Source organism: Notothenia rossii (genome assembly GCF_949606895.1).
Source record: "Notothenia rossii genome assembly, chromosome: 4".
Taxonomy (NCBI): domain Eukaryota; kingdom Metazoa; phylum Chordata; class Actinopteri; order Perciformes; family Nototheniidae; genus Notothenia; species Notothenia rossii.
In genome coordinates this window covers 33,165,264-33,186,865 of record NC_136902.1, presented here as the reverse complement: position 1 = coordinate 33,186,865, position 21,602 = coordinate 33,165,264, and the positions used below count along the sequence as shown (strand labels likewise).

At 46.5% G+C, this 21,602-nt stretch overlaps 1 long non-coding RNA gene across 1 annotated transcript; it reads left to right on the top strand.

Moving 5' to 3' along the window:
• Positions 1–14,755: 14,755 nt before the first annotated feature.
• On the top strand, positions 14,756–15,316 carry LOC307036933. Its single transcript, XR_013807529.1, has 3 exons — positions 14,756–14,789; positions 14,872–14,975; positions 15,185–15,316. It is a non-coding gene; the product is annotated as an uncharacterized lncRNA (long non-coding RNA).
• Positions 15,317–21,602: the final 6,286 nt, after the last annotated feature.

Genomic DNA, 21,602 nt, shown 5'->3' with positions numbered 1-21,602 from the left:
CGCAGTTTTTGCGTGGCTGTGTATTTAGTTGAAAGCCCAGTGGCGACCTGCTGATCTCTCATCGAAATAATATTCTACAAAGGGGCGGACTGGCCATCTGTGTGTTGAACTTTCCTGTCGGCTCCCAGACCGTAGTCGAGGAGGGCAGAAGCAACAAGCTTCAGGTTCAATAACCCACTTTAGCTTAAATGACTGGAGAGAGGCGAGCACTTCTTGGGAGGCTGTTGCATTTATTTAGCTGTTTCACAAAATACTTCACAGACGGACCTCTGTTTTTCTGCTTCCTCGTTTCACTTCCAGAAACATACACACGTTCCCTCACTGTCGCTCTACCATCCACAAACACACATGCGGAAGCCACACCCCTCTCTCTCTCTCTCTCTCTTAAACGGACAGCGATCTCATCTCACTCTGCATGACCCCAATATCATAACATGTGTGCTCTGGAGAGTCACAGAACGGACGATCTTCCTTATTATTATGCCGTTTAAACCAATTATTTAAATGTGTTTGTTAAATTCGGCATCATGTAAGTTGCGCTGACAGGTCCACACACTGCTTCCCCGCAGCGAGGCTCCCCCGCCCTCCTGCCGATAGTTGACGAGCGTCAAGCTCCTCAACGCCCCCCCCCCCTTGACAATTCTCGATCGTTGGCACGCTAATAACATTTTTTTTTTAAAATGGCACTTCATATCAGAAAGGTTGCCGACCCCTGCCATAGACAGTGGCTGGAACAACCCAGCATTAATAGACGCCTTCCAGAATGGACTCTCTGAAACCATCAAAGACCACCTGGCTCCACTAGAACTACCACAAGACCTTGAATCTCTGATCTCCATGTCTATCCGAGTTGATAACCGCCTCAGAGAAAGAGAGAGAGAACGGCGCCAAACTGCAACAAGACCGGGAAAAGGGCATGCTCACCAACCGTGAGGAGGGCGCTGGTGAGCAAGATTTCCTCTGACTATCCTCCTCGCACACTCACCCAGGTTAAAGTCACAGCTAACAGTCTGACACATACTCTGGGGGCGGTAATTGACTCTGGGGCTGATGAAAGCCTCATAGACTGGGGTTTAGCTAAACGCCTTAATATTAAAACTGTCCCTCTCAAGCATCCCATCAATGCCAACGCCCAAGATGGCAGACTAATGTGTAAAGTAACTGATTGTACGGAACCCATTCAAGTGACAATTGATAATAATCATGGAGAAATAATGCAGTTTCATCTATTCAATTCAGCACAACATCCGCTGATTTTGGGGTTTCCTTGGTTAAAAACACATAACCCACATATTGATTGGTGTTCAGGACAAATTAAGGGATGGGGAGGGAATTGTGAACAGACCTGTAAGTCCGGTTATTTTCCCCACCATGCTGTTACCAAAGCCCCAGTAACCCAACTCAGCTCAGAGACCATGTCCTGTAGAGTCCCACAAACTGCTGCAGTTTCTGATAGAAGCTCAATATTTTCCTGACCTTTCCAAGATCCCCTCATGCTACCATGACATTAAAGAGGTTTTTAATAAAACCAAAGCTCTGTCACTGCCCCCTCATCGTCCTTTTGACTGTGCCATCGACCTGCTGCCTGGCGCACCCATCCCTAGGGGGCGCTTATACTCCATCTCGGGACCGGAGCGGGCGGCCATGGACGATTACATCTCCTCCTCGAAAGCGGGGCTAATCCGTCCCTCTTCTTCACCTGCTGGTGCAGGATTCTTCTTTGTGGGTAAGAAGGATGGGTCGCTCAGGCCATGCATTGACTACAGGCAATTGAACGAAATAACTGTTAAGAACCGCCACCCACTCCCGCTGATGTCTTTAGCATTTGAACTGCTTCAAACAGCTAAAGTTTTTACCAAACTTGATCTTAGGAATGCTTACCACCTCGTCCGGATTAGAGAGGGAGACGAGTGGAAAATGGGGTTCAACACCCCAAGCGGACATTATGAATATCGGGTCATGCCTTTTGGACTATGTAATGCTCCTGCTGTATTTCAGGCTATGGTAATTTACATTTTGAGAGTATTTGAATGTTTCTGTTTTCGTGTATCTGGACGATATTTAGATTTTCTCCCCAGATAGTCAGTCTCATGTCATGCATGTCCGCCAAGTTCTCCAGAAGCTTCTTGAGAATCAGTTGAAAAGTGTGACTTCCATGCAACCACTGTCTCCTTCCTGTGCTACATTGTCACCGCCAATCAGGTGCAGATGGATCCATCCAAGGTCAGTGCGGTGACCCACTGGCCCACTCCTGATAGCAGCAAAAGAGTTCAACAATTCCTGGGGTTTGCCAACTTTTACCGGAAGTTTATACGCAATTTCAGTTCTGTAGCCGCACCTTTGCATGCTCTCACCTCCTCTAAAGTTTATTTTCAGTGGACCTCCCAGGCCGAGTCCGCCTTCCAATGTCTCAAGAAAAGATTCACCACGGCACCTGTACTCACTGTTCCGGATCCCCAGAGACAGTTTGTGGTTGAGGTTGACGCATGCAACGAGGGCATAGGGGCTGTGTTGTCCCAGAGATCCTCAGAGGATAACAGGATGCACCCCTGTGCCTATCTATCGCGTAAGTTGACCTCAGCTGAAAGAAATTATGATGTGGGGAACAAGGAGTTACTAGCTGTCAAAGCAGCATTGTAGGAGTGGCTAGAATAATGTTAATTTCGTCAACGAAAACTATGACGAAAAATGTTCGTCAACAACCTTTTTTACATGACTAAGACGAGACGATGACGAGCTAAAAATAGATTCTTGATAACGAAAACTATGACGAAATGTATATTTAGTTTTCGTTGACGAGACTGGACTAAGGTGTTAATGGTGGACTATCGGACATTCAAAATGCAGCATATTTTCCCCCAAGTGTCCGTCTTGTCTATCAAAATACATCTTACGTTTCTAACTTGCAATATCATTATTTCCGCTCTCTTCACTCCAGAAGAGCGATCTCCCTGTGTGCGGGGGCGGGGCCTAACAGACATGCTGCAGCGGACACAGAGATCTGCCGGGGACGGAGCGTTCAGAGAGTATAGACACATTTTGACTAAAAGTTGACTAAAATGTAATTTTTCATTGACTAAAAGTTGACTAAAACGTTTTGAGTTTTCGTCGACTAAAACATTTTCGTCTAAAGACTAAGACTAAATCAAAAACAGCTGCCAAAATTAACACTGCTAGAAGGGGCGGAGCAACCATTTCTTGTTTGGACTTACCACAAGAATTTAGAATATGTTAGGAAAGCCAAGCGACTAAATTCACGTCAGGCCCGGTGGACTCTGTTCTTCAGCAGATTTAACTTCACATTATCTTTTCGGCCCGGTACACAAAATCGTAAGCCAGACGCACTCTTTGAGCCTGAACATAATGCCAAGGAACCAGTATCAATCCTTCCACTGAACTGTGTGGTTACAGGCGAATGTTGTGAGCCCGGCACCCAGCGAGTGTCCAGGCAACCGCTTGTTTGTCCCTGTGTCTTTACGCTCTCAGGTAATCCACTGGGCTCACACGTCCAAGTTCACATGCCATCCGGGGGTCCGACGAACAATGTTTGCCATAAAGCAGCGGTTCTGGTGGCCGGCCATGAAAAAAGAGGTCTCCGAGTACGTGGCGGCCTGTCCAGTGTGTGCCCGGAATAAGACCTTGTCCCAGGCCCAGATGGGTCTGCTCCAGCCCCTCCCAATGCTTCAGCGTCTCCATGGACTTTGTGACTGGACTACCGCCCTCCAAAGGTAACACTACCGTCCTGACGGTGGTAGACCGTTTCTCAAAGATGGCACATTTCATTCCTCTGCTCAAACTTCCCTCTGCCAAGAAGACGGCAGAGGTCATGTTAACTCACGTGTTCAGAATCCATCCATTCCCCAGTGACATAGTCTCTGACAGAGGACCACAGTTAATTTCCAACTTCTGGAAGGAGTTTTGCCAGCTCCTCGGCGCCACCGTCAGCTTATCTTCCGGTTATCACCCGCAGTCCAACGGTCAGACAGAGCGCCTGAACCAAGACCTCGAAACATGCCTCAGGTGCCTCGTGTCCCAGAAGCAGACCACTTGGAGCGATCACCTTACCTGGGTAGAGTATGCCCATAACACTCTCCCCTCGGCTGCCACAGGTCTTTCCCCTTTTTTGTGCTAACGGGTACCAGCCTCCTCTCTTCCCTGCTAATGAGGAAGAAGTCAAAGTTCCATCCGCGCACGCCATGGTCCGAAGCTGTCGGCGGGTTTGGGCCGGTGCTCGGCAGGCGCTACTCCGGACCTCGACCCGGATGAAGTCAGCGACGGATCGTTACCGGGGTGTGGCACCCCTCTACAGGGCGGGCCAGAAAGCCTGGCTCTCCACCAAGGATCTACCCCTACACGTTCACTCCAAGAAGTTGGCACCGAGGTTTGTGGGTTCTTTCCCAATTTCAAGAGTCATTAACCCTGTCTCTGTGCGTCTCAAACTCTTTGAGGGTCCATCCCACGTTTCACGTGAGCAAACTCAAGCCGGTTCGAGAGAGTACTCTGGTTCCCGCCTCCAAGCCCCCTCCACCACCCCGGATCATTGAAGGCGGCCCGGTGTACACAGTCAGGAAACTTCTGGCGGTCTGCAAACGGGTCAGAGGACGACAATTATTGGTCGATTGGGAGGGTTACGGCACTGAGGAGCGTTGTTGGGTCTCCTCAACTTTCGTTGTGGACAGGACACTCATCAGTGACTTCTATGATCGTCGCCCTGAGCAGCCTGGGCCGTCGGGAGTCGGCCCTAGAAGGGGGGGTACTGTAGTGTCCCGTCAATTATGTTAAGTTTTTTCATGTTTGTGATCGTCATGTTCATGTTAGTTTAGTTTATGTTCCACTTCCTGTTTTATTTTGTACTCACCTTGTCTCATTCCAGGTCCCTTTACTTCCTGCTCTGGTTCCTTTTCCCACCATCGTCAGTGTCTGCCTCGCCCCTGATTGTTTCCACCTGTGCCCACTTACCTCATGTATATATTGTCCTGTCTCCCCTTGTTAGTTGTCGGTTCGTCTTGTTAATTGTCCCAAGAAGCCAGATCCAAGCCATTGCTTAAAGAGATTCAGTGTTTTGCCTTTTTCCCTCCATGTGAGCGCTTTACTTTTGTCATTTTTGTTATTTCCTTTAAAAGAGTGATTTTGTTTTTGCAAGTAAAGATTATTTTTCTTCAAACCTTTTTTGTCTCTGGGTTGTGCATTTGAGTCCTCCAAACTATTGAGTCAAGGTTCCTAACACAAAGTAACGATATGACTCCCAGTATTAATTGAAATGATTTTATTGATTTAAAAAAATTGTTGTATTGATTTAAATTCACATGCATCGACTAAGAAAAATAGTCCGTTGTTACTGTTTGAACTAACGTAGCAACGGCAGGAACTGCTTCGACAGCGTTTTTTAGGAGCTTTTTGATTACAGAATTGAAAACATTGCTGCTTGCTTTAAAAGTAGCACAATTCATGATGTCAAACCTTGGAAAGTATATAGATATCCCTGCCCTAATGCAAAAGTAACTGGCAACTGAATGTGTCGCCGCTTGATATCTATGTCTGGACCGCTGCGTAAAAAGGAGGGTTTCCACCCATTACTTCTCTGCTGTTTTCTTGTTGCTCTTGTCTTGTCAGTTTTCGGCTAAACTGTATACAGTTAAATCGAACGGACTTGTTTATGCAGATGTGAGCGTCCTTGACAGCGGTCTGTCTGTTCTGGATTAACAACGTGTTTTGAATCGAGTATTCAACCAAATCATGTAATAAACAAGTTTAAAAAACACAGACAGGAATATAAATGGAGTACAAATACTTTTTTGGATGTCATTTTTAAATATACTGAGTCGAAAAACTTTACTTGAATTCACCATCATGTTTCAATTGTACAGCGGTGCCTCCACTCATGCCCAGGGGCCTCATTTATGAAGGGATATACGGTCAAAGAATGGGGTGTCTCCTGTCCCTGGTACATACAAACACACTGCCTGAGGAAGGCTGTGTGTATTTTTTTTGTCATTAACCTTTTTCGGACCACTTATTTATTTATTTTGGTGACGATCCGACCTCCATGCTGCTACTCTAGTTCAAACTGCATCCACCAAACAATATGATTTATCTCGACCTCCCCAAAATAACCAAAATCTGACATGGTGTGAGATGTCTTTTTTAGCTGTTCTGTCGTCATTTCCTCCAATCTTCTTCATAAAGTCATCAGTCAAAATGAATGAATGAATGGGCGTTTCTTTCACTATTTATAGGCAAATATGGGCGTTACGTAAAGCCCGCAAAAGCTGCACCGCATTTCGAGTTGATTATGATTTATAAAGAGAAACCGGCAGGGCCGGACTGGGACAATGAGTCAGGCCGGGAATTATACACCCAGCCAGGCCACTACCAGTTTTCTTTTGTGCCATTTTCCTGAATTTATTTGTCAATATTTACAGCGTTGCTGCCCATAGTGATAGCCCTAAACTTTAAATCTACTACCCCAGAATAAACATATGGACATGGGTTACTATTTAAAACAAAATTGCAAATCTATTTAGGAACCTATCCATGTGAACATATTTTAAGTGGAGGTGGACCTCAAATCCTCTAGGGGGGTCCGGGGACATTCCCCCCCGGTAAGAATATATATTTTTTTAATGTTGGACTTAAATGCATCAATCTGGTGCACTTTGAGGGGGAAATAAAGAGACTACACCCATATGAAACAGAACCGTATACATTTAAATAATCATAAAATCATAAGAACATGGCCATAAACAATAACATAACATATCAATATGAAAAAACATTGAAACTTGTTTATTTATTTGTTTTTGGTTCATTTATAGTTGTGAGTGTGTCTGGGCTCCTGAACCAGCCTCACCTGTCTCCCCCCTCTCCCCCCTGCTCCTCTTTGAGGCAGCAGCAAAGACTAGTTTTAGCTCTCAACAAGTTTTTAAAGTTTATCTTGCCTTTTTTCACCTAGTTAAAAACAATTTGTATTATTCATGCATATTTTACTAACCACTCCCCCTTCAAATGGAAATATGTGTTTACATAAATGGTGACCAAACCGTTTGAGAACCACAGACAACTTAGATTAAGTTAACTATCTAAATACTCAGAGAGTCCTTTACCTCACCTGAGCTGTAGTTATCTTCAGTCTCTCAGTCTGACAGGAGAGGACTCTCCTCAACCTTGTTGACAACCGGTGCGCGCGCTTTCTCTCTCGCTTGCTCGCGCCACACATACACACCCTCCCGAGCTAGAATGACACACATAGACCAATCGAGGGCATTAGTATGATCTGTATGAAAGTGGACATGTCGGCAGGCCACATCATGTAGACAGCCAGTCACCCTCTGTGAGGCAGAGTCAGACCCACATTTGCGCAGTGTTGCGTTCACAATACATACATAAAAAAAAAATTCCTCAGGCCAGCTGCCCACTTAACAGGCCAGGCCATCGGGAAACCTCCCGGTCCTCCCGATGGCCAGTCCGGGCCTGGAAACCGGCGTAGGAAGTGCCGTACGCACTTTCCTCGCCGGTACGCAATGTTCGGTGAATCGGAAAATGTGCCTATTTTTCGGATTTCTACTACTTAAACAACCTTCCCAGGTGAATCCTATAAGTTTGTAAGTAGGCGTTTATCCTCCCCCAGAACTTTCCTTGTGTTGTTCTTTGTTTAAAGCTTAACCATTTGTAATCAGTCAAACGACCATTTGACCATTAACCTAACCACTAACCTCAATATTTTCAATACATAGCTATGGCAGACCCGGCGCCAGCACAAATCTACAGGGAGGGCATATGATTTTCATTGGAGGGCACACACAAAACCGTCATGTGCCGCGGCCAGTATCGGCGCCAGAGATTTTCTTTTGGGGGTGCTGTGGGGTAGCTTGACGTTTCATAGAGGGTGCTCAAACATGTAGGGTTTTCCCATTAAGGTACCGGGCGCTACAGTGGAATTGTCTGCTGCAACACTCCCCACACACACATACACAGTGTACCCACGACTGTTACAATTAAGGCTCAATAATCAGCTCACGGCTGGGTAAGCAGGGGTAAAGTGCTATTTTTTTAAGTGGGGGTGGACCTAACCTCCTCTAAGGAAGTTTTTTTTTAATTGAAGTTAAAAGCATCAATCTGGTACACTTTGAGAGCAAAATTAAGAGATCTATGGATACATCTCTCAACACCCATATGAAACAGAACCGTAAGCAGATTTTCTTTTTCTTTATGGATATTTTAGAAGTCGCTCCCCTTTTTTTCTTTTTTTTTTAAACACTTTCTTTATTGTTTAAGCATACATAGGCAATATATAAGACAGAATACAAACATCCACAAGACATACCAAATTAAAGTACATTACAAGTCACATAAATACAATAAATAAATCAAATGAACTTCACAAACACACAAATATGAAGGCAGATAGGAAAGGTTTTTATCCTTCTCCCAGCAGAGGAACAAATCACTCCCCTTTTAAACTTTATTTTTGTTTTACTGTCATATAATATTTCATACCTGTTTTTCATTTATTGTCTTATTTTACTATCTGACATCACATACATCGTAGCCTTAAAGGTGGGGTAGGTAATTTTGGAGAAACCAGCTTGAGTGCGCTAGAATTTGAAAATACACAGCCGGAAGAAATCTGCCACTTCCTTATAGAGCCCCTCCTCCAACACACGAATGCGCACATGACCAATGAGGGCACGAGATAAGTTTGTGCACAGATGGAAGGCTGACAGGCAGGTAGGCCATCCAGATATTTTAGCCGGGTCGGCTAAAATGATTGGTTGTGCTTTTTACAGCGCCACGACTTCCACAGATGACAGGCTTGTTTGAGACGAGCTGCGGCTCGCCTTGAAAGTAGACGAGATTAGTCGATCACAGCCGGGGGAGGTCTCAAAAAGCTTGCCTGAAGTCGAATAGTCCATTTAGCTTAGGGACCTTCCTAACGGAGTGAAATGACCCGGAAGTCCCTCAGTGGCAGCCATGGTAAGTGCCGTTCGAATTCTCTAGATGATAGGAAAGGAGTTTTCAAACTTCCTTTATAACCTCCTTTATCCTAGGAACCACTGGACCTCCCTTGACGAAAGGAGAGGAGAAAATGTTGCCCCACAATGCCTTGTGGCCGTAGCATTTGCGGTCACACAACAGTCGGCCATTCACGGAAACAACCGATTATGGCCGAGAAATTATATCATGAAAGTTACGGTGCTTATTAAGCATTTTAAAACGTATGTGGTAAGTTGCCAAAGTGCTTTGTTTTGAACGTTCATCAGTATTATAATCAAAGAGAAATATGAACCAGGGCTTTCGACTACGTTTTTTCGCCATCCTCCCGGAACCGTCCCGAAATACAATCTAAGCCGTCCTGAAATTAATGTGGACCGTCCCGAATTTAAAATATTAGTTTTTCTACATTATCATTAGTTAAAATCATTCAAAGTGACCTTTAACATAAATAAAACATCATACAAATCATTAGATGATAATTCATCAACCTTTTTATTTGAGTAAATCGGTCAATCACATGAACAAAGGCCAAATATATTTAAACAAACTCACAAACGAGAAAATTACTCTAATATTGAATCAAATCAAGTCCCATCCAATTAACAAAAAAATCCAAGACTCTGTCCTGAAGACAGAACCCAGAGTAACCACTAACCAGGATGACAGTCTGTAACACAGTCAGGAGACCTTTACAAACTGCCCCTCGCACACAGACGGGAGAGAGAGATCTCGTCTGGATTGGAAAGCTCGAAAATACATCATAGACGCATGTTGTAGTCTTATTGCATATTAGAAACGGAGTTGGCTAAACCAAAACTGCGATATAATGTTTATGTAGCAATAATACATATGACATATATTTTTTAAATGTCTCCAGTACCGATAAAAAGTCAGATAAGGTCGGAGCTTAACGTTAACATTATCTTTAATAATTCCGGCCCGGGCAGAGCCCGTTTAATATCGGGGCTCGGTACCCATCCATACATAGGGAGAGGCGCAGCATATTGCTAAGAACTAAATACGATGGAGGGTTCTCATCTCAGCCTTATTACCCATAGGGGATGAAGAGGAGTAAGTAAATAAAGAGGCCGGCGCTCCAGGGTCTGGTTCTGCTGTGCGTTTTTGTGATGTAACGGTAAAACATTTCAGAATTCCTCCACGGGATACCATTGTCATTTTACATCACTCAAACCGCGAAATACACACACTCAGTACATAGCTAGACCCGCGAATTTGCGGGCCAGGAATTCGCGGCCAGCGGCACAGCTGTAGCTACGTACTCTGTGTGTGTGTGTATTTCGCGGGTTGCTAAACGTTTTGTGTGTGTGTTTATGTTGACAAGGAGGTTTAATAACTGTGTGCTACACAAAACATGCAGTCGGTTTCATTTTCATCGCCGTTTGTAGTAGAGTTAGCAGGGTATTTTTATTTTAACTCTCGTCCCAAAATTATTTTTTATCCTCCCCGACACTATTTTTTTCGGCCCCGGGACGACGGGACGTCCTTAAGCTCGAGCCCTGATGAACGTTAGTTTTTACTGAAATTATCAAATAAAGTCATCATAAACACGTCGGATAGTGAAAGTGCAGTCGGATTCTCTAAAGTACCGCAGTCTCTTCTCCTAAGTACTTTTGAATTCTCCTATCCACTATCCCTTAACCCCATGACGTTTCACTCAGAGGTCATGGGAATAGACGATAGGGTTAGACGTTAGGACCTGATTTTTGGATTATCCGACCGCAACCTCGGGTTGCGTTCGGATAGTTAAAAAATCAGCGTTACTTTAGAGAATCCGAATGCACTTTCACTATCCGACGTGTTTATAATGCGCCAGCGGACGTCATTTTGTGCGTCTACTGCTATGGGGAAACTATGGAAACTACAGTTTTCTATACAGCGGACTACAACATGGATGTATAATAAGAACGACGGACTCATCTAGAGACTGCACCGACGGTGCAGTCTCTAGATGAGTCCGTTGCATAAAGTCCGCATGAGTCCGTTGCATAAAGTCCGTTGCATAAAGTCCGTTGCATAAAGCAACAGCATCAGAGCACGGTGCAGTGCACCGTGCTCTGATGCTGTTGCTTTATGCTTTAGGAACAACAGAGAAACATATTCTTCATGAACAAAGTTGGAATTGAAATAAAAAAGTGAAACTTATGCTCATCACCCTCTCCCTCCAGTCCACATTAATACAAATGATCCCAATACGTATGATTGTATGAACTATGAAAAGATCTTAAAATAAATACGAATGTATTTATTATAAACGTTAGTTTTTAACATCTATCACTGTGTATATCATTCAAACATCTTTTAAAAGTTGACCAAACCCCACACAGCTCAGTGAAATGTTGACTTTATTTGATCATTTCAGTAAAAACTAACATTCTTATTTCTCTTTTTGTTTATAATACTGATGAACGTTAAAAAAAAAAGCACTTTGGCAACTTATCACATACGTTTTAAAATGCTTAATAAGCACCGTAACTTTCATGATATAATTTCTCCGTCATAATCGTTTGTGTCCGTGAACGGCCGACTGTTGTGTGACGTCAAATGCTGCGGCTGCAAGGCATTGTGGGGCAGCATTTTCTCCTCTCCTTTCGGTTAGGGAGGTCCAGTGGTTCCTAAGCTAAAGGAGGTTATAAAGGAAGTTTGAAACCTCCTTTCCTATCATTCTAGAGAATTCGAACGGCACTTATCATGGCTGCCACTGAGGGACTTCCGGGTCATTTCACTCGGTTAGGAGAGTTCCTAAGCTAAATGGACTATTCGACTGCAGCCTCGAGAGGCTTCTCAATACTCAAATTTCCCCTCCTCGACTCCTCAACTCCTCGGTCCTCCAGTAGTGACCCGGAAATGAATTTCAGCGCGCCATTTTGAAGGACATCTCATTTCTCTAAATGCACACCGAGGACTGTTACAATAGTTGTTATATGTTTCCACACGGACCTGGTTGAGGGGAACACACACCGGAGCAGGCATGCGGATGAAGCCAGGGTGTAAATGTTATGCTACGTTCTATGTAAAAGTTTAATAAAGTGTAAGCAGCTAAAAGTGCTTCAACCATCCATTCTTGTAATATGAGGGGCAAGAATGAAACATGGTGGCAGCGGAAATTGGAAACTTGGAAGTAAGAGAGCAGTACAAAAGAAGATAAAGAAAACGAAATTTTGCTGTGCAGCTAACCAGCTAGCCTGTAGCTAATAACAAGCAGTGGGCTGGGGAAGACGCTCGTCGGTCGGCCATGGAAGGTTTGAAACCCCCATCAACATTGTGTTTGGTCTCTGGCAATCTTGCAAAGTCATGGAAATCATGGAAAGAGGAGTTTACACTTTACTTGGAGCTTTCTTTGCCAGAGGCAGAAGAAACAATGAAGGTGAAATTGTTCTACTACCTGATTGGAGAGACTGGTAGAGAACTTTGTGAAACTCTGATGAGTGATGTGACTACAGCGAGGAGGACAGTGAAGAACATCATTGAAAAATTCGATGGACATTGCAACCCCAAGGTAAATGAAACAGTGGAGAGATATCGGTTTTTCGTGAGAAATCAGGGACAGGATGAAAACATTGATACATATGTCACTGATCTAAGAATGTTAGCCAGCACATGCAACTTTGGACAAATAAGAGACTCACTCATTCGTGATAGAATAGTATGTGGCATTATGGATTCAGGACTCAGAGAGAGATTGCTCAGGGAGGACAACCTGACATTGGACAACTGCCAACAGTTGTGCAGGGCTACAGAACTGTTACGTGAAAATACTAGAACCCTTGCAAGACATACAGTGGAAGAGGTGCACATGATAAAACAGACAGCATGGCAGGATAAGAACACAAACACAGTTTCATGCAAATTCTGTGGGATTACACATGAGAGGGACAAGAACAAGTGTCCAGCCTTTGGAAAGCGCTGCAAAAAATGTGGTAAAGAAAATGATTTTGCTGTCAAATGTAAAACCACACAGGATAAAGACAAGAGAGGAAGACAAGTACACCAAGTGACTGAACAGGACAGTGAGGAATATGAGGACATCTTGAGTGTCACCACTGCAGAGATACTGACAGTGACTGGTAAAGAGGCCGGGGAGGACAAAGCCAAGAACAGCCAGCTTTTCGCAGGGATGCTAATCGGCAAGGAGCTGGTGAAGTTTCAGATAGACTGTGGAGCTAGCTGTAATGTCATCCCTGTGAATCTATTGAGCCCTGAAACTCAGCTGGAGAGCACTAAGACAGTGCTGGTAATGTACAACAAGACCAGGCTGCATCCACTAGGCAAATGCAAGGTGAAGGTGAGAAACCCAAGGAACCAAAAACAGTACCGCCTGGAGTTTGAGGTGGTGAATGAGGACTGTAGACTACCACTGTTGGGAAAGAAGGCAAGCGAAGCCATGAAACTCATCAAAGTACAGTATGAGAACATACTAGCTATAGAGAACTGCAGTGACGCGTCGTAAAACCCGGAAGTAAACTTCTTCCGGTTCCTTCGCGAAAAACCAATGCAAATTCTCCATAGGATTTTGGAAAATAGCTCGAAATAAGGTCTGTGGTTGACACACATTTAAGAGAGGAATCACGTTTTGTTCAGCCGGATAATCTCCACATGTCAACCCTACTTTTATTATTTTTGAATCATAAATCTAGTCGCCAAAAGCGAAATGCTAACGTTATGCTATAAACGAACTACAAGCCAGTACAGCAGCAGGGTCGCACGACTTCAATGTCACGCCAACTTAAGATCGTTTCCACTGACTTGCACTGAAACTGCACTTTGAACACTTTAAATATATTAAAATGTTAAACTGTATACCCCGGTTATCTAGGCCCGTTTTGTTTAATGTATACCACGTTTATCTAGGCCCTTTTTGTTTTATGTATACATGTCACACTGTGGGAAACGATATTTCGATATTTCTGGATGTATAACACATGTAGAATTTTTGACAATAAAGCTGAATTTGACTTTCGCGTGCTTGCATATTTTAACAAAGCTTTTCATTTTAGCCACACTGAATTTAACTAGACGTCATGGCTGTGTCAATTACCAGTCTGATATCGTTTTACAAAGATGACAAGAAGAGTGTAGATAGAGGAGAGAACCACTACAAGTCAGGACACGTTACAGTGCAGCCTAGATGAAGGTGTGCTTACCGGTGTTGTCAGGGCCAGCGCCGTATAGACTGAGAGTTATGTCATCTCCGTTCACTCCAATGGACCACTTTTTTACAGCAATGGCGGATCGTGGAGCCTCTCAATCGTTCCCCGGAAGTTAGCGCCAAGGCTAGCAGCGCAGTAGAGTTGACGCATAATAGACCGTTCGTGGCGGACTTTTGAAAGGTAAGAAGAAGTTTAAAGATTTATATTGCGGATATTATCAGTACATCTGATTCAAATTAACATGTGTATTAAAGGATGTCAGTAGGTTATCCCTAAATTAGTAGATTTAGGGAACGTTTACAGATAACAGATAAAGCTACCGGATCAAGTTAGCAGCACACGTTGAACAGCCTTTTAATTGTAAATTCCGTTCTCTTAATGTCATTTCGTCCAACATTGTTGAATTAGAGAAGAGGGGCTTATAAACGGGATTGTATGCGGGGGTAGAGGGAGTTAAATATTAGATAAATATAAAGTTTGGTGCGTGTAAGAGTGAGTGTTTTTAGCAGAGCCATATTGTGTCCTTGTGATTATGTTGATTATTACCTGTCTGTATTATGTTGCAGCTCAGCTGATTTCGGATTGATGTCAAAGGGAGAGGGACTTAAGTGAGAATGAAAACACAAGGTAAGTTTAATTCTACTGTTTTATATAAGTAAGCATACTAAACATGTATTGTATCACTGTATTATATAAGTAATCTTGTTAGTAACCTACTGTATGGCAGGTGGAGGGGCAGTGATGTTACAGGTGGAGGAGCAAGACTGCAAACTCACAAGACAGAGAAATCAAAGTTTGTTCTCCAGAGAAGAGGTTGATTTCACTTCAATTTTTTATTTCATATTTTCTGAAGATGTATGATGCCATTTGTCATACTTTGTTAAACTCACAAATAATAAAGTTCCATAACTTCAGTTGGGAAAAAAGACCACACCTTATCTCCCCAAGGCAATTTCCCATCCAATAGGTGTGCTATATAGGTGTGTATAACCCTTTCTCCTGTCTGTTACTCCCTCTTTCAGCACAAGAACCAGAGGGGGATTCAATGGAGCCTGAATACCTGCACTGAGACCCTCACCCTGCACCCTGAGTCTCAACTCTGTGTTTTTCAAGCCTTTCCCTGTTTTTTTGTATTAAACAAAACATTAAGCTTTCCCAATGGTGTGGTTTTCATTTTGTGAAAAAGTGCAAATGCAGTGTTTGTATATAATTACCTCACATATTTTTTTGCTGTTGGTCGTGAAATTGCTCCTGCTGACTTGAGCCAGCCATTTTTTCCTCCGCTCTGTGTCAGTGGGGAAGCCGTACATTCGTACTCCTTTCTCGGAGCGATTTGAGCATTCCCAGGCAGCACAGCAAACCATGGTGGCGACTAGGAGGCAGCACAGCAAACAAGGACAACACGGAGGAAAAGGCACAGACAAACTGCATGATATGCTATTCAATTTTTATTGAATTCCATGTATTTGCAATGGATGTTCCTAAAACAACACATTTAACATCATCATCATGCTGCTGCTGCTAGTCCTTTGATAGTCACCTGTCGGTCTCCTGTCCTTTCTGAAAGCCATAAAGATGACATTAGTCATTTCGATAACTTGTGTCCTCAATTACCATGGGATTACTGAAACTACCATGAATTTAAGAAAATGGTAGAAATTAATCTAATCTGAATTTTGAAGCATTCCTTTAGATCCCCTCCCTCTAAATATATCAATAAACATTAGAAAGTGATGCTCCTGACTACTATACAAGTTTAAGAAGATAATATTGGTTTGAAAGAATTCAAAGCTATAAATAAACAGCAACAGGCTCTTTAACCAAGGCACTGTTAGCCTAACATGTAAACTAGTTGTTCACACTAATCCTAATATTATCACTTAATATTAGCAAATTCTATTTTATTTTTTAAAATATATTGTAGCGTTCGCGGCTCCGCCGCACGGGTGGCTAACTACTTAAATGAGGAGGACACGATGGCTGTAATTTATCCGGGTTTTATTACCCTACAAACAGACTAAACCCCGGGGTTGGAAGACTGCCCAAAACAACAAAGATAGGTAGCGGTATTGTCTCTTAGCTCTCTCAGGATCCCTCACTAGCTCTCCCGCCGTAGCTTGACCCTCTTCCGGTCACTTGTAAACCCCACCCCCTTTTTCTCCCCGCCCTATCCGGCTAACTAGGGCAACGTCTTCCCCCCAACAATCCCCTTGTGAGTCTCTCCCAGTTCAGCACTGCAGGGTCGCTACATTGCCCCCCCCGGTAATTCCTCGTCCCCGAGGTAGAGCAACACTTTGAAAGCGAACCGGCATCCGTCGCTCCCTCTGCGACCTCCTTACTCCATGATTCACTTGTGGAGTAGTATTCCGTGGCACTATTGCTCCCAGCGGGGTCACCACCTCCCCTTGAAGGACATCCAGTGGCTGCATCGGTGGGTCTCTCCTTCGGCGGGGGGGCCCGCGCCGTGCTCTAGTAGGGGTCACAGGAAAGGCTGGCTGTTGGTCCCCTTTGTAAGGTGCCATCCTATCCCGGTGCAGTACCACTGTGCGCCCTCTGGGAACCAGTTTGACCCTATAAACCACCTCCCCCACTCTCTCGACCACGTAGCAAGGGCCAACCCATGTGCTATCCAGCTTGGGGCAACGGCCCTTCACTCTCTTTGGTCCATACACCCAGGCAAGGTCCCCAGCCTGGAAATCCTGACCTTTGACGTGCACGTCATAGACCCGCTTTTGGCGGACACCTGCCTGTTGAGACTGGTTTCTGGCGAAGCTGTGGGCCTTTTCTAGACGATCCTGCAGCCGCCTGGCATACTCCGGACCAGCCAAGGCATCAGGTGCATCCGGAGGCCGTCCATACATCAACTCCGGTGGCGTTCTGAGCTCCCGGCCCAACATCAACAACGCCGGAGTACAGCCGGTTGAGTCTTGGACTGCACTGCGGTAAGCCATGAGGATGAGGGGTATCTGCAGGTCCCAGTCACTTTGATCCGGGGCAGTGGTGAGGGCCAGCTGAGCACCCAAGGTCCTCATGAACCGTTCCACTAAACCGTCGCTTTGTGGGTGAAGTGGGGTGGTCCTAGTTTTCTTAATGCCAAGCTGGCTACACATTGCTGCGAAAACCTGTGACTCAAAGTTCCGTCCTTGGTCGGAATGAAGCTCAGAGGGGGTGCCAAAGCGGCTGAACATCCCTTGCACCAAGGCCTCTGCTACGGTGGTTGCCTCTTGGTCAGGCAGGGGATACGCTTCCGGCCATTTTGTGAAGTAGTCAATGGCGACTAGCACATACCGATTCCCTCCAGTAGTACGGGGGAGTGGCCCCAGTATATCGACGGCTACTCGGTCCATCGGTGCCCCCACACAATGTTGCTGCAAGGGTGCACGGGACTGGCCCTGGGGTCCTTTACGAGCCGTACAGGCATCACAGCGGCGGCAGTAGTCCTCAACATCCCTCCGGCTCAGGCCCCAATAGAATGTCTGTCTTAGTCGCCGCAACGTCTTTGTTACTCCGAAGTTTCCAACTCCAGGGGATCCATGATGCACCTGGAGCACTTCTTTGCGGAGGTCTTTAGGTACAACGACTTGCCAGCGTTCCTCTCCGGTGGCGGGTTCCCGCCAGCACCTCTTCAGGACTCCTTCCTGGAGTTCCACTCCCGGCCATTGAGACCAGAGTCCTCGGACGGTGGCAGAGAGGGCAACCACCTCATCCCAAGGCGGCCGCACGTCGGACTCCAGCCATCCCATGACCATTTTAAGGTCAGGGTCTTCAAGCTGCATCTCTCTCCACCTATTCGCATTGTTGGGTAAGAGGGCCCGACAGACCACCATCCCCGGGTTCAGGTTCACCGCTTCCCGCTCATCAGCACGGTCACAGTGGGAACAACCTGGGGCGCACGGCCGGCGAGAGAGACTGTCTGCGTTCGTGTGAATTTCTCCAGCCCTATGTTGTATGGTGAACTGAAAAGCCTGGAGCTGTTCGATCCACCTTGCTACTTGTCCTTCCGGTTCCTTAAAGGACATAAGCCACTTCAACGCAGCATGGTCGGTTCTGATGATGAATGGGAGGCCACAGAGGACATGCTTGAAATGCCCCACAGCATCAATCACCGCCAGCAGTTCTTTGCGAGTTACACAGTAGTTCTTCTCCGGTTTATCAAGGGTGCGACTGTGATACGCAACAACCCGCTCTCCTTCTGGGGTTAACTGCGAGAGTACAGCGCCAATGCCCGTGTTGCTGGCATCCGTGTCAAGGAGGAATGGCAGCTCTGGGTTAGGGGCAACCAGCACCGGGTCTTCGCATAATACGCGCTTCAGCTGAACATAGGCGCAGCGACCGCGCAGCGACATAGGCGCAGCGACCGTCGAGAATCCCGCCACAAAACGCCGGTAGTAGGACGCTAATCCTAAAAAGGACCTCAGCTGGTGGATATCTGTGGGGGTGGGCCAGTCCCGGACGGCTCCAACCTTGTCCGGTTCCGTCCTGATGCCGGCTCCACTGACTCGGTGCCCCAGGAAGGAGACCTCACGTCGCAGCAACATGCACTTCCCAGGATGAAGCTTTAGGCCTGCACCCTTGATCCGCTCTAAAACCTCCCTCAGGTTCTCGAGCGCGGAGTCAAAGCTGGGTCCATGTGCGAGGAGATCATTCAAGTAGATGAGACAACGCTCCGGGGGCACACCAGCGAGGACCTTCTCCATTAGCCTTTCGAATGTTGCTGGGGCATTACACAACCCGAATGGCATGGTTGTAAACTGCCACAGGCCACGTCCTGTAGTGAAGGCAGTCTTGGCTTTGTCCTCTGGGGCCATGGCCACCTGCCAATAACCGCTCCGGAGGTCCAAAGAGGAAAACCATGCAGAGCCGGCCACATAGTCAAGAGACTCATCTATCCGAGGCAGTGGATAGGAGTCTTTTACAGTCTTGTCGTTCAACGGCCGATAGTCGACACAAAACCTCCAGCCTCCGGCCTTTCTTGGGGCCATTACGACCGAGGAAGCCCAGGGGCTTTCTGAAGGTTCGATAATGCCAGCCTCTTTCATCTCTTGTATCATTTGGTTAGCAGCTGCTTTGCGGGCGTAGGGGACTCGCCTAGGCCGTTGCCGGATTGGCTGTGCGTCCCCTGTGTCGATAGAGTGCTGGACCAAGTGTGTGCAGCCTACATCGTTGGGGTGGGTGGAAAAACTGTGTCGATACTTATACAAAAGGTCCCAGAGCTTATCCTGTTGATCTGAGGTCAGGCCCTCCCGATTCTCCTCCCAAAGGTCTGCGACCGTTGAATTCGCTGCGGCTTCCATTTCAGCCTCGGGGGTTACAGTTGCGGTCTGTACAATGGCCGGTACCGGTGGCTGGCCGTGTACCACCGAGTCTGATGGTGGGTGGTTTTCATCCAGTGGGGGAATAGGGCTCTCTGCGAAAGGGGGCCCCCACTATGGAGGATCCAGCCAACCTGGTGGGTCTCCCTGCACTACAACGTCCCTGGCGCCCTCCTTGAGGAAGGGGATAGACTCCCCGCCTGGAAAGGTAATAGCTTGTGCGTTAAAATCCAATGTTGCTCTTGCCCTAAACAGAAAGTCTTGTCCAATCACACAGTTCTCTCTGAGTTTTGCAACCCAGACCGGTTGCCGCACTGAATATGCTCCTACTTGGATGTGTGCTTCACACCTCCCCAGCATGGGAGCCTCTCCCCCGGTGATGGTAATGAGAGGGACCTCGGTGGCTTGGGGTTGAGTTCCGGCTGGCAGGAGATCCGGGTGTAGAACAGTTGCAGTGGAGCCTGAGTCCAGCAGGGCATGGGTCCCTTGACCATTGACCAGTACAGGTATTCTGCAGCAGTCTGTGGGGAAGGTGTCAAGGGAGCAAAGGGCGTGAGCAGAGGGGAGGTGGAGTATTCTAATCACCGGTTGAGTGTCACAGTCTCTGGGGGGCAAGGGTTGGCTCGGTCGACTCCCCTCTACACCGAGCCCCGCCCGTTTCCCGGCGCTGAACCCTCCGGAGCGGTGACAGGAGCTGGACAAAAGCGCCATGTATGGCCTTTTTGGTGGCAATTATAGCAGGCTTGACTCTGTCGACCCTCTGGGGGCAACGGTGGGCTCTCTGTGCCGAGCGGAGGAGGGTTGGGTCTAGGAGGCTTATACGTTTGAGCCTTAGGTCGTGTCAATGTCTGCGTGGAGCCATTTTCAAAACCCTCCAGGAAGATGTCCTCCACCACCAGTGCTTTCTCTAGAGCTGCTCCCAAGGTCTGTGGGTCTGCGAGCCGGACTTGCTGCCGTAATGGGATGGGCTGCAGGCCACGGATGAATGCCTCCTTCGTTAGCACCAAGCGGGTTGCATCATCGAAATCGGGGAATCCTCTTTGAGCCAGGTAGCGCAGTTCCGCTGCAAAAACTCCTAGCTTCTCTCCAGGACCCCGCATCCGCTCATTAAACCTCTGCCGCATCACAACTGCAGGGGCAGTGTTTCCAAAACGTCTCTCCAGTGCTCTGGAAATAGCTAGTGGGTTCTCAAGATCAGCAGCAGTCACATCAAGTAGTACTTTTCTAGCTTCACCCTCCAGGGCGGATATTAAATGGACTGCTCTCTTTGCAGGGGACCAGCCATTCGCAGTCGCTAGGAGGTTGAACTGGGCCCAGTACGTTTCCCATGAAGTGAGCCCATCATAGCGTCCGACCTTTAGCTGGCCTTCCCTGGGGAAAGGTGTCGGTCCCTGCACATTCATCAATGCCGTGGTGAGGGCGGTGGTCAGAGCAGCTACCACATCGCTGGTTTGGCTATTGGTAGTAGAGGGACTAGCCGAGCCCGCAGTCAGGGAGCTACCTTGGCCGAGTCCATTGGCGGTGTAGGTATTTGCTTTGGGGCATGTACTTGGGTGGGGGGTTGTTGTTGGGCATGGGACATCACCAGTGATATGAGCATCCTTAACGTTAGCAGGTTCGGAGCTCACACTGGCATTGTCAGTAGCATGGTTAGAATTTACATTGCAATAGGGCTCATGAGGTTTAGCCCCAACATCTTGTGCTTCCCCTCCCCTCATGGATTTAATGTCACTTTTTGAGTTATTGAGAACATTTCCCAAAGCACGCTCCATTACAATGCTCATTTTCTGCATAAAACGTTCCTCTAGACTTTCTGTAATGTCTTTCTCCAACTCAGGGATAGATTTTGGTTGGCCACCCCATTTCCCTGCCGTTATGTCTCTCTCCAACTCCGGGATAGATTTTTGTTGGCCACCCCATTTACTTGCCGTTATGTCTCTCTCCAACTCCGGGATAGATTTTGGTTGGGCATCCACCGGAGCCGGTCCACACGTGTCTTTGTTTACATCTGCTCTTTCAGTCAGCAATCCGGTGGCTGCAGCAAACTTAACCGGACTTCCTTTTATTTCCTCCGGAAGGTCCGTCAGCAGTGTAGCAAGGGGTGAGTAGGTTGTTTTTTTTTTCCTTT